Source organism: Ipomoea nil, unplaced genomic scaffold (assembly GCF_001879475.1).
Source record: "Ipomoea nil cultivar Tokyo-kokei standard unplaced genomic scaffold, Asagao_1.1 scaffold3100, whole genome shotgun sequence".
Lineage (NCBI taxonomy): Eukaryota > Viridiplantae > Streptophyta > Magnoliopsida > Solanales > Convolvulaceae > Ipomoea > Ipomoea nil.
In genome coordinates this window covers 2,552,864-2,561,618 of record NW_017619528.1, presented here as the reverse complement: position 1 = coordinate 2,561,618, position 8,755 = coordinate 2,552,864, and the positions used below count along the sequence as shown (strand labels likewise).

General features: G+C 33.5%; 1 long non-coding RNA gene across 1 annotated transcript; it reads left to right on the top strand.

Annotated features, from left to right (window-relative positions):
* Positions 1–6,054: 6,054 nt before the first annotated feature.
* LOC109166506 lies at positions 6,055–8,378 on the top strand. The gene is made up of 4 exons (XR_002051665.1): positions 6,055–6,374; positions 6,928–6,999; positions 7,647–7,721; positions 8,019–8,378. It is a non-coding gene; the product is annotated as an uncharacterized LOC109166506 (long non-coding RNA).
* The last annotated feature ends 377 nt before the right edge of the window (positions 8,379–8,755 follow it).

The window sequence follows — 8,755 nt, the reverse complement described above, 5'->3', positions numbered from 1 at the left end:
ATTCTATTCCTTTTGGAACTAAGGATTGGGTTTAGGGGTTGGGTTTATATATGAGGGCCCATGGACTATGGTGGGCCTTTTTCCCTAATTAATCATTATGATTTATTCTTTCTCTTGGGCTATTGATTAATTAATTAAATGGTTTTAGGGGCCGTAACACGGGGTGTTACAATTATTCGCTGAACAGATATATTTGGCTTTCTGGTACAGATGAGTAGCTCCAGATCGCACTAGAGGACCCGAGGCTTAGCTAGTTTAGTTCCTTATCGGCCTACGTGCCATAGCACCCCAACACTTATGTTTAGTTATGCTCTGTTTCGGAATTTAATGATAATATTTCCTTTATCTCATAAGCATTCCAAGTTTTAAATTTTAGAGGTGTTACAGTTGGTATCAAAGCCTAAGTTTGACCCTAGGATAAGACTCTTAAGACAAGACTTTAGGACATTAAGCTTGAACTCTAGGTATCTAGGTACATAGGATTCAGGAAACCTAGGACGCGCGGTACGATTGTGGGTTTACCTATCATTACATGCATATCTTTCCCCTCACTCTATTCTGCACTTAATTTAAGAATCCCCCCTACGCTTATCACATCAAGGTAAGGGTGCAATACACTAACTCACCATTACAATAAAAATTGGCCCTGTAGGCCATCAGCATGGCACCAACCAAGTGCTTCGACTGCTGCGCCCGGTGGGAGGTAGAGGTGGGGCCGACACCCCTTAGTTGACGACCGGGTCAGCTGGCACACTTGCTCGAATGCCTTGCGCGACCCGGATAAGCACCGTGGAGGTATATTCAAAGACCGCCACCCCCTCATGGATGAGGGCTAGGTTCGGAACGGGGGCGGCGGGAGGTGGCGCACCACCGCTGCGATGGTTGGTGAAACAATCCCTCATGTCTCCCCCCGACCTGACGGAGGCGGCTGGTTGAGGCTGAGGGTCCCATTAGGGCCGTTCCCGGGAACCGTTGGTGTGGTGAGAGTTGGATCTCGATCTTGCTATGGTAACTGGTTGTGGTTGACCAATGAATGTAGAACATGCATGAGCCGGTACGGCAGCTCTCAATAAGAGCACCAATGTTGGATTTAATTAACCCGGGATGGACCCATATCAATAAATCCGGATAAGAACGTAATATTAAATTAGTAAACGTAACGAAATGGTGTCGCAAAGGTCGTGGAGACCGTAAATTGTATTAAATGCTGTGAACAGGCTATTACAAGGATTGGATAGGACAAATTGTATTAAAATTAGTGAAGGTGTCCTAATAAGATGAGGTGGGGGTTTTTTATATGCAACAAACTCCCAACCGCTCCCCTAATCCGGGGGGAGGTTAGATCACCGTGTTGACCAGGCCCAGGCAGGACCGGGTCGGGTCAACGCCCATCAAGCTCGGGTAGTACCGAGCTCCCTTACCCGAGCTCATTGTGACCCGAGCTCGGGTAAGGCCGAGTTGCTCGACCCGAGCCCACCACCAAGTGGCTCGGGTCGGGGCACCTCGAAGGCGCCTTGGGCTGAGGTGTGAGATGCCTTGGGCCGAGGTGTCTCGGGCTCCACCTTGATTCTCCGGGTTCGCGATGCTACCCCGGGTCGGGTCGTATGTATAATATATCTGTCAATAACAATAACAATAAGAATATTAACGTAAGAATTATAACATAGAATAAAACATAATAATTAATCTATACAATTAATGGCTTCTAATTTTAGTTTCTTATTTTTGAGAAAACATTTTTATTTTTAAGGGGTTTTGGAAAAAGATTAATCTTAATATTTCCCCAAAATGAATATGTGGTGTTTTTGTTTTTAGCAGTTTGGAGCAAATTGTGGAGTTATTAAATAATATTTTTGGTGTTTTGATTAAAAAGAAAAACGTTAAAATGATGGATTTGTTAAAATTTTGGTGAATTCGTCAATAATCGAACAAGGCTATTATCTAATAATTGTTAGGGCAATTAACAAATTAATTGTATGGATATTAAAGTTCGTTTGGAAAGTATGAAAATAATTTCTGGAAAATGAATTATTTTTCATAAAATATTTTTCTTTTCAATGTTCGGCTGCACAGCAGAAAATTGTCTTTGTGTATTTGATTAATTTTTCAGAAAATGTTTTTGTATTTTTGGTTAATTTTTTGGAAAATGAACAAGAAAATGAGTAAAATTGTATACTTCAACATTTTAATTTTTATATATCCAAAAAATTATATTTTTATATCTCCCAAAATTATTACTATACGAATCTAATAATTATTATTGTAATTAAGCTAATAATTACACAAATAATATTATAATTGACTAATAATTATTATGTTATCAAGCTAATCATTACTATAATAATAGTATAATTACAATTTTGTAATAATAAGTGTATAGCTAAGAGGAAATTTATATTATTATTATTATGTAATAAAAAATAAAATTACAATAATAATGATATTAATAATAATAATAATAATAATATAATAATAATAATAATAATAATAATAATAATAATAAATTATAGACAAAATAAAATTAATTTAAAAAAAAAAAAAAAAGACAAACGGGAGCCACAAGGTCAATTCTTTGTAAATGGTGTGGGATCATTTTCATCCCAATCCCACACTGAAAATGTAGGGAAAGATAGCTCTTGAGCTCCTCTTCCAAACATAATTGCTTGCCCATCAATGTGGGCAAGTATTGAGAAGCCAAAAGGCTCTTATATAAAAAGCCTTAATGGCTTCTTATTTTAGTTTTTTTTTTTAAGTTAGTTAATTAATTTATTTATTTATTAGGTGGTTTTGGGAAAAGATTAATCTTAATCTTTCCCCAAAATGTATATGTGTTGTTTTTGTTTTTAGCAGTTTGGAGCAAAATGTTAAAATGACTGAATGACGGATTGTTAAAATTGTGGCGAATTTGTCAATAATCAAATATGGTCATTACCTAATAATTAATATGACAATTAAAAAATTAATTGTACAGACATTAAAGTTGGAAAGTAGGAAAATGATTTCTTGAAAATGATTTATTTTTTCCAAAAATTCTTTTTAATGTTTGGCTGCACAACAGAAAATTGTCTTTGTGTATTTGATTCATTTTTTGTGTATTTGATTTATTTTTTAGAAAATGTCTTTGTGTATTTGGTTCATTTTTCAGAAAATGAGCATGTAAATGAGTAGAATTGTATGCTTAAACATTTTAATTGTTATATATTCAAAAAAATATTTATGTTGTTTTGTTTACAATATAAAAATTTTTATTTTAAATTCCACTCATTTAGTGGAGGAACATTTTTTTTATCAATTTTAAGAAGTCTTAATGGCTTCTGATTTTATTTTTTAATTTTTTTTTATTAGGGAGTTTTGGGAAAGATTAATCTTAATTTTTCCTTAAAATGTATATGCGCTGTTTTAGTTTTTAGAAGTTTTTAGCAAATTGTGGAGTTATCAAATAGTATTTTTGGTGTTTTGATTAAAGACAAAATGTTAAACTGGCGAATTTGTTAAAATTTTGCGAAATTTGTCAATAGTCAAACAATGTCATTTCCCAATAATTATTATGGCAATTAACAAATTAATTGTACATGTATTAAAGTTCGTTTGGAAAGTAGGAAAATGATTTCAAGAAAATGAGTTTGATTCATTTTTCAGAAAATGTCTTTGTGTATTTGGAAAATTGTCTTTGTGTGTATTTGAGTCATTTTTCAGAAAATGTCTTTGTGTATTTGGTTCATTTTTCAGAAAATGAACAGGAAAATGAGTAAAATTTTATACTTAAACATTTTAATTGTTATATATCAAAAAAATACATTTTTATTGTTTGTTTATAATATAACAATTTCTATTTTAAATTCCATGCAACATGAGTTTTGGCTGTATTTAGTGGTGGTGGGCGCCGGTGGGTGATTGGCTGCTCCACTGTTGCAAACGGAAAAGGACTTCCTCAAAAAAAAAATGGAAAGTCATTTTCCAGAAAATTTCTCTCTCAAGCCAAACACTGAACAACCAAAAAAAAAAGATTTCTGGAATCATTTTTTGGGTTTCCAAACGCACCATTAGTATAATTGACTAATAATTATTATGATAACTAAGCTAATAATCTATCTATACTTATTATTAAAAACAAATTCTTTCTTTCATTCTTGCCCAAACACTTCTTCCAAAACAATAGAAAAGAAAAAATGAAAAAGGAAACGAAATTAACTTAATAACAACAACAACAACAACAACAACAACAACAACAACAATAATTATAATAGTAATAATAATAATAATAAATAAATAAATAAATAATCTATATCTATATCTATACGTACTCTAATAAAAACAAAATCATATTTACTTGATTTACCCCCCAAATAATAGTAAATAATAAAGGTAAATTTAAAAAAAAAAAAAGAACGTAAACTAAAAAAGGTATAGAAATATGTCACAATAATATTATACATCATCAATTAAAAATGGAAGAAGAATTATGTAAATTGGAAAATGAAATGAATATTAATAATTGACTGAAAATTAAAAATGGAAAAATGAATGGAAATTAGGTTAATTGGAAAAGTAAATGAATATTAATAATTGACTGGAAAAAAAAATGATCCATAATTGACTAAAATGGAAAAGGAAATGGTCAAATTATTACATTTTAATTTTTCACAATAATATTATACAGTAGAATAAATCAAATCACAATTATATCATAAATCTTTCACAATTTCAAACAATGGAACGAAAATTAAAAATGGAACGAAAATATTTCAATAAAAATGGATTAAAAATGGAATAGTAGAACAGTAATAATATGACATAGTGAAAAGATGTTTGTTTGATGAATTCTCTTCATCGAAGGGCTCCTAAAAGATGAAGGAAAATAGTGTTAAGACTTAAGATTGAGAAGACAGATTAGTGCCTTTGATTCCAGTTTCTATGATGTGGTTCCCAATAACATTTTTTTGTGTCTGTTTTGGATGTTGAACAACTGTGCACTGTGCCACACTTGATATCAACTATTATGAATTAATCTACATTTTCTATATTTGATTTATTTCAAAAACCTTTTTGCCAGAACCAATTTATGATTCATATTCACATGAACCAGTCAGATTCATGAAGAATATTAGGAAGGGAGCAACTTTGTAATATTTTTACTGGAGGATAAAGCAACTATACAATAGTGTTAAGATTGAGAAGACAAATTAATGCTTTTGACTCCAGTTTCGATGATGTGGTTCCCAATGACATTTTTTTTTGTGTGTCTGATTTGGATGTTGAACAACCATGCCCTGTGGCACACTTGATATTAAATATTATGAAGTAATCTACATTTTCTATATTTGGGTTATTTCAAAAACCATTTTGCCGTTGACCAATTCAGGATTCATATTCACATGAACCAGTCAGATTCATGAAGAATATTAGGAAGGGAGCAACTTTGGAATATATTTACAAAGTATTTTGTTTAACTTGACTATTTTTTTGCAAAACTTTCCTTTCCCTTTGCAGGTAAAATGAAAATTCATTAGAACTACATATAGTAGACATATTGGAGGATAAAGCAACTATACACCTAGAGACCTTCTAGCATAATCACAAAATTAGATGCAAAGAACAAGTGTAGTCATCAAAACCACATGTAGCAGACATACTGGAGGATAAAACAACTAGACACCTAGAGACCTTCTGTCCGAATCACAAAATCAGATGCAAAGAACAAGTGTTGGATGCAATACCTAATGTAAACTAGACAGTTATCACTAGTACAAAATTGAACATAGAAGATTGACCATAGACCACCATTGTTGAAAGAATGGTTGCCTAATCTTGGCCCAAAAATTCACGGTGACAATTTTGTAAATAAATGATCAATAATCCGCCACCATTGTAGCTGTAATGGTTGCCCATTGTATTTTTTATATATTTAAAAAAAATTAATTTTTAATAGGCAACCATTTCTTAGAAATGGTAGCCTTAAAATAAAAATTGTTTTATAATAGTCAACCATTTTTAATAGAAATAGTTGCCTAATATTAAACCTAGATCTACTAGATCAGAAGAAAGTGGCTCGCGTCTCAGATAAGAACAAAATCGCTCGCGTCTCAGATCAGCACGATCCACCGTCGCACCAATCGTCTTACCACCGCCACCACGCCGTTGGCCTGCGGCGACGCCACTCCGCACAGCACCATCTACCGTCGCACACCCCCACTGTCGCACACTCGCCACCGCGATGCCGACGCCACAGCCGCCACCCCCGCTAACGTCCGTAGATCTGAAGCTCCTCCTTGCCCCGGGACGACGACCCCGGCTCCTCTGCGACGCCAGTCTCCCGCCTCCTTCTTCAGCCGGAGATTGGGGCTGCCGGCGCGGCTTCCTCGTCCGATCTGCAGGTTAGTGTTTTTTTTTTTGGTTGGTATTGATTTTAAATTGTGCCCATGTGGGGTGAAGCCTGAGTGTTTCTTTCACAATGGCCTGAAGTTAGGGGAGATTCGAAATGTCTGATTCTTCTACTAGTTTGTTGCTTCCAATGATAGAGTCTAGTTCTTGTGATGCTTTCTCCATGGTTTCTGGATGGCTTATTAGCTCTGCAAGTGCCCACTCTACTATAATGGCTGATGTATCAGTTCCTACTGCAAAGATGTCCTGCGAGTCAAATGTCCAAAACAATGTTTGTTTATAAGTTTTTTATGCCATCTATGAACTGAGAAAGACATCATATCTGTCTGTTATAATCTAAGACTGGTTAATTTCATCTCTGAGCTTTCATCTTCTGCTATATCTAGTAAGATGTCAAGCAGATCCCTGACTACTGCTTCATCTCCAGCATTGTTTTGTTGCTTTCTCCTTTTATCATCTATATGATCATGTATGATCATGTCTAATTGTTCAATTTCCCATTCCAATCCTAAATCCCTAATTCCTTTTGTTTTTCTCATTATTCAGATGCGATGAGAATTGGAATGGTAGGTGCTAGCTGATTCCAGAGCAAAACGGCAAGAAAATTCTTTCAAAAAGGTAATTTCAATGCTTTTTTAAAACTTTATTTTAGCTGATTATGTTAAAAGCTGAGTGAGTCTGTTTAGCTTACCATTGCTCTGCTGGTATGGTATATAAATGTGAATTTGGCTCAATACATACCTTGTTGATTACAAATTAGGTTGTTGGATGAATTCCTCAATTAAATATAATTGTCTTAGTAATTACAAATTTATAAGAAGATTAATTACTAGAGAAACTGCAGCCAGCAATTTAGAGTTTGTCAATGCAAGAGAGATACTTCATTTTTAAAATTTACCACAAAATCTTAAGCCTTTAAAATTTAATGTAAATGAAGTAATTCATAATAAGCAATGGCAAGCCCAAAATGAAAAAGCATAAGTAATTATTCAATGAATTAGATTGAATTTGTTGATGAGTTAGGTATAAAATTTGATGAGTTAGTTATACTTTAATTATACATTAGGTATTTTGTTTATGAATTAGGTTTTGTAAAACTTTAAACTGTGACTGTTGACATCAATAAGACTTATAATGACATATCTCTTTTACTATATAGCCTACTGTTGACATCAATAAGACTTATAATGCCATATCTCTTTTACTATATAGCCTACTGTTGACATCAATAAGACTTATAATGCCATATCTCTTTTACTATATAGCCTACTGTTGACATCAAGACCGCTTTATCACGCTTGATTGATAGATTGTCAAACTATGCTGCTTCAAGTCCAGAAGTGAGTGTTCTCCGATCTTAAACCACAACATTAAGGTTGTGGTTCTTTTTTGTTGTTGTGGCATGGTGTTATCAACATGTGTTATTGCACTTTTTGAAGTTAACCATGAAATATTCTGTTCCTAGAGCCATTTTTCTACTCTTTGTGAATCAATTTGGTCCCAGTCCCCACTCCCCAGCAGCCCAGCTTGATACCAATGCCTGCTCTCATTCATCTTCTTCCTTTTGTTTTTTCTTGGTGTGATCTCGTTTTGCTTTGTCTAATATTTTGTTGGAAGACAAATTTTTATCTTTGCAGGACTCATCAAGGGGTGATCCTAGTGATTACAGTAGTCAAAAGAACAGACGAGCTCTCTGATTCAATGTTATGGGTAGCATGGACGATTCTGTACTCTCACTGCGGGAGAGATTAAATGGCCCACTCCTTAACACTATGGTTTGTCAAGAGGTAATTTTTACTGTGAAGTTGTTCTTCTTGGAGGATCAGTTTGGGAGCTCTCCTTTCTTGTGCAAGACATATTTCTGATACAATTATTTATTGTAATTTCATTCTTTTCTTTTGTAGATTTCAATTATTTTTAATTTAGAATTGTAAATATGTAATTTCATTTATTGTTTTTACAAATACTGTAGTAATTTCATAATGGTTGTGTGAGAATTGCAGGGATTTAGAATTGTAAATATGTAATTTCATTTATTGTTTTTTTACAAATACTATTGTAATTTCATATTGTTTAAAAATATTTTTTAATTTTTTTTATTTTTAAAAAGACAATACGCGACAATTCCTATCCAAGAATGGTTGCGTATTACTTTTGAATAAAAAAATAAAAAAGCAATACGCGACCATTCTTTGTCAAGAATGGTTGCGTATTACTAACAATGCGCGACCATTTCACAATGGTCGCGTAAAGTCGATGCCTTTCCGCGAACCTCTCATAGGCAACCATTGTACAATGGTCGCCTATTGTCTTTTACAATGGTAGCGTATCTGCAATTTTGTACTAGTGTATAGACCTTCTTACAAAGTTATGT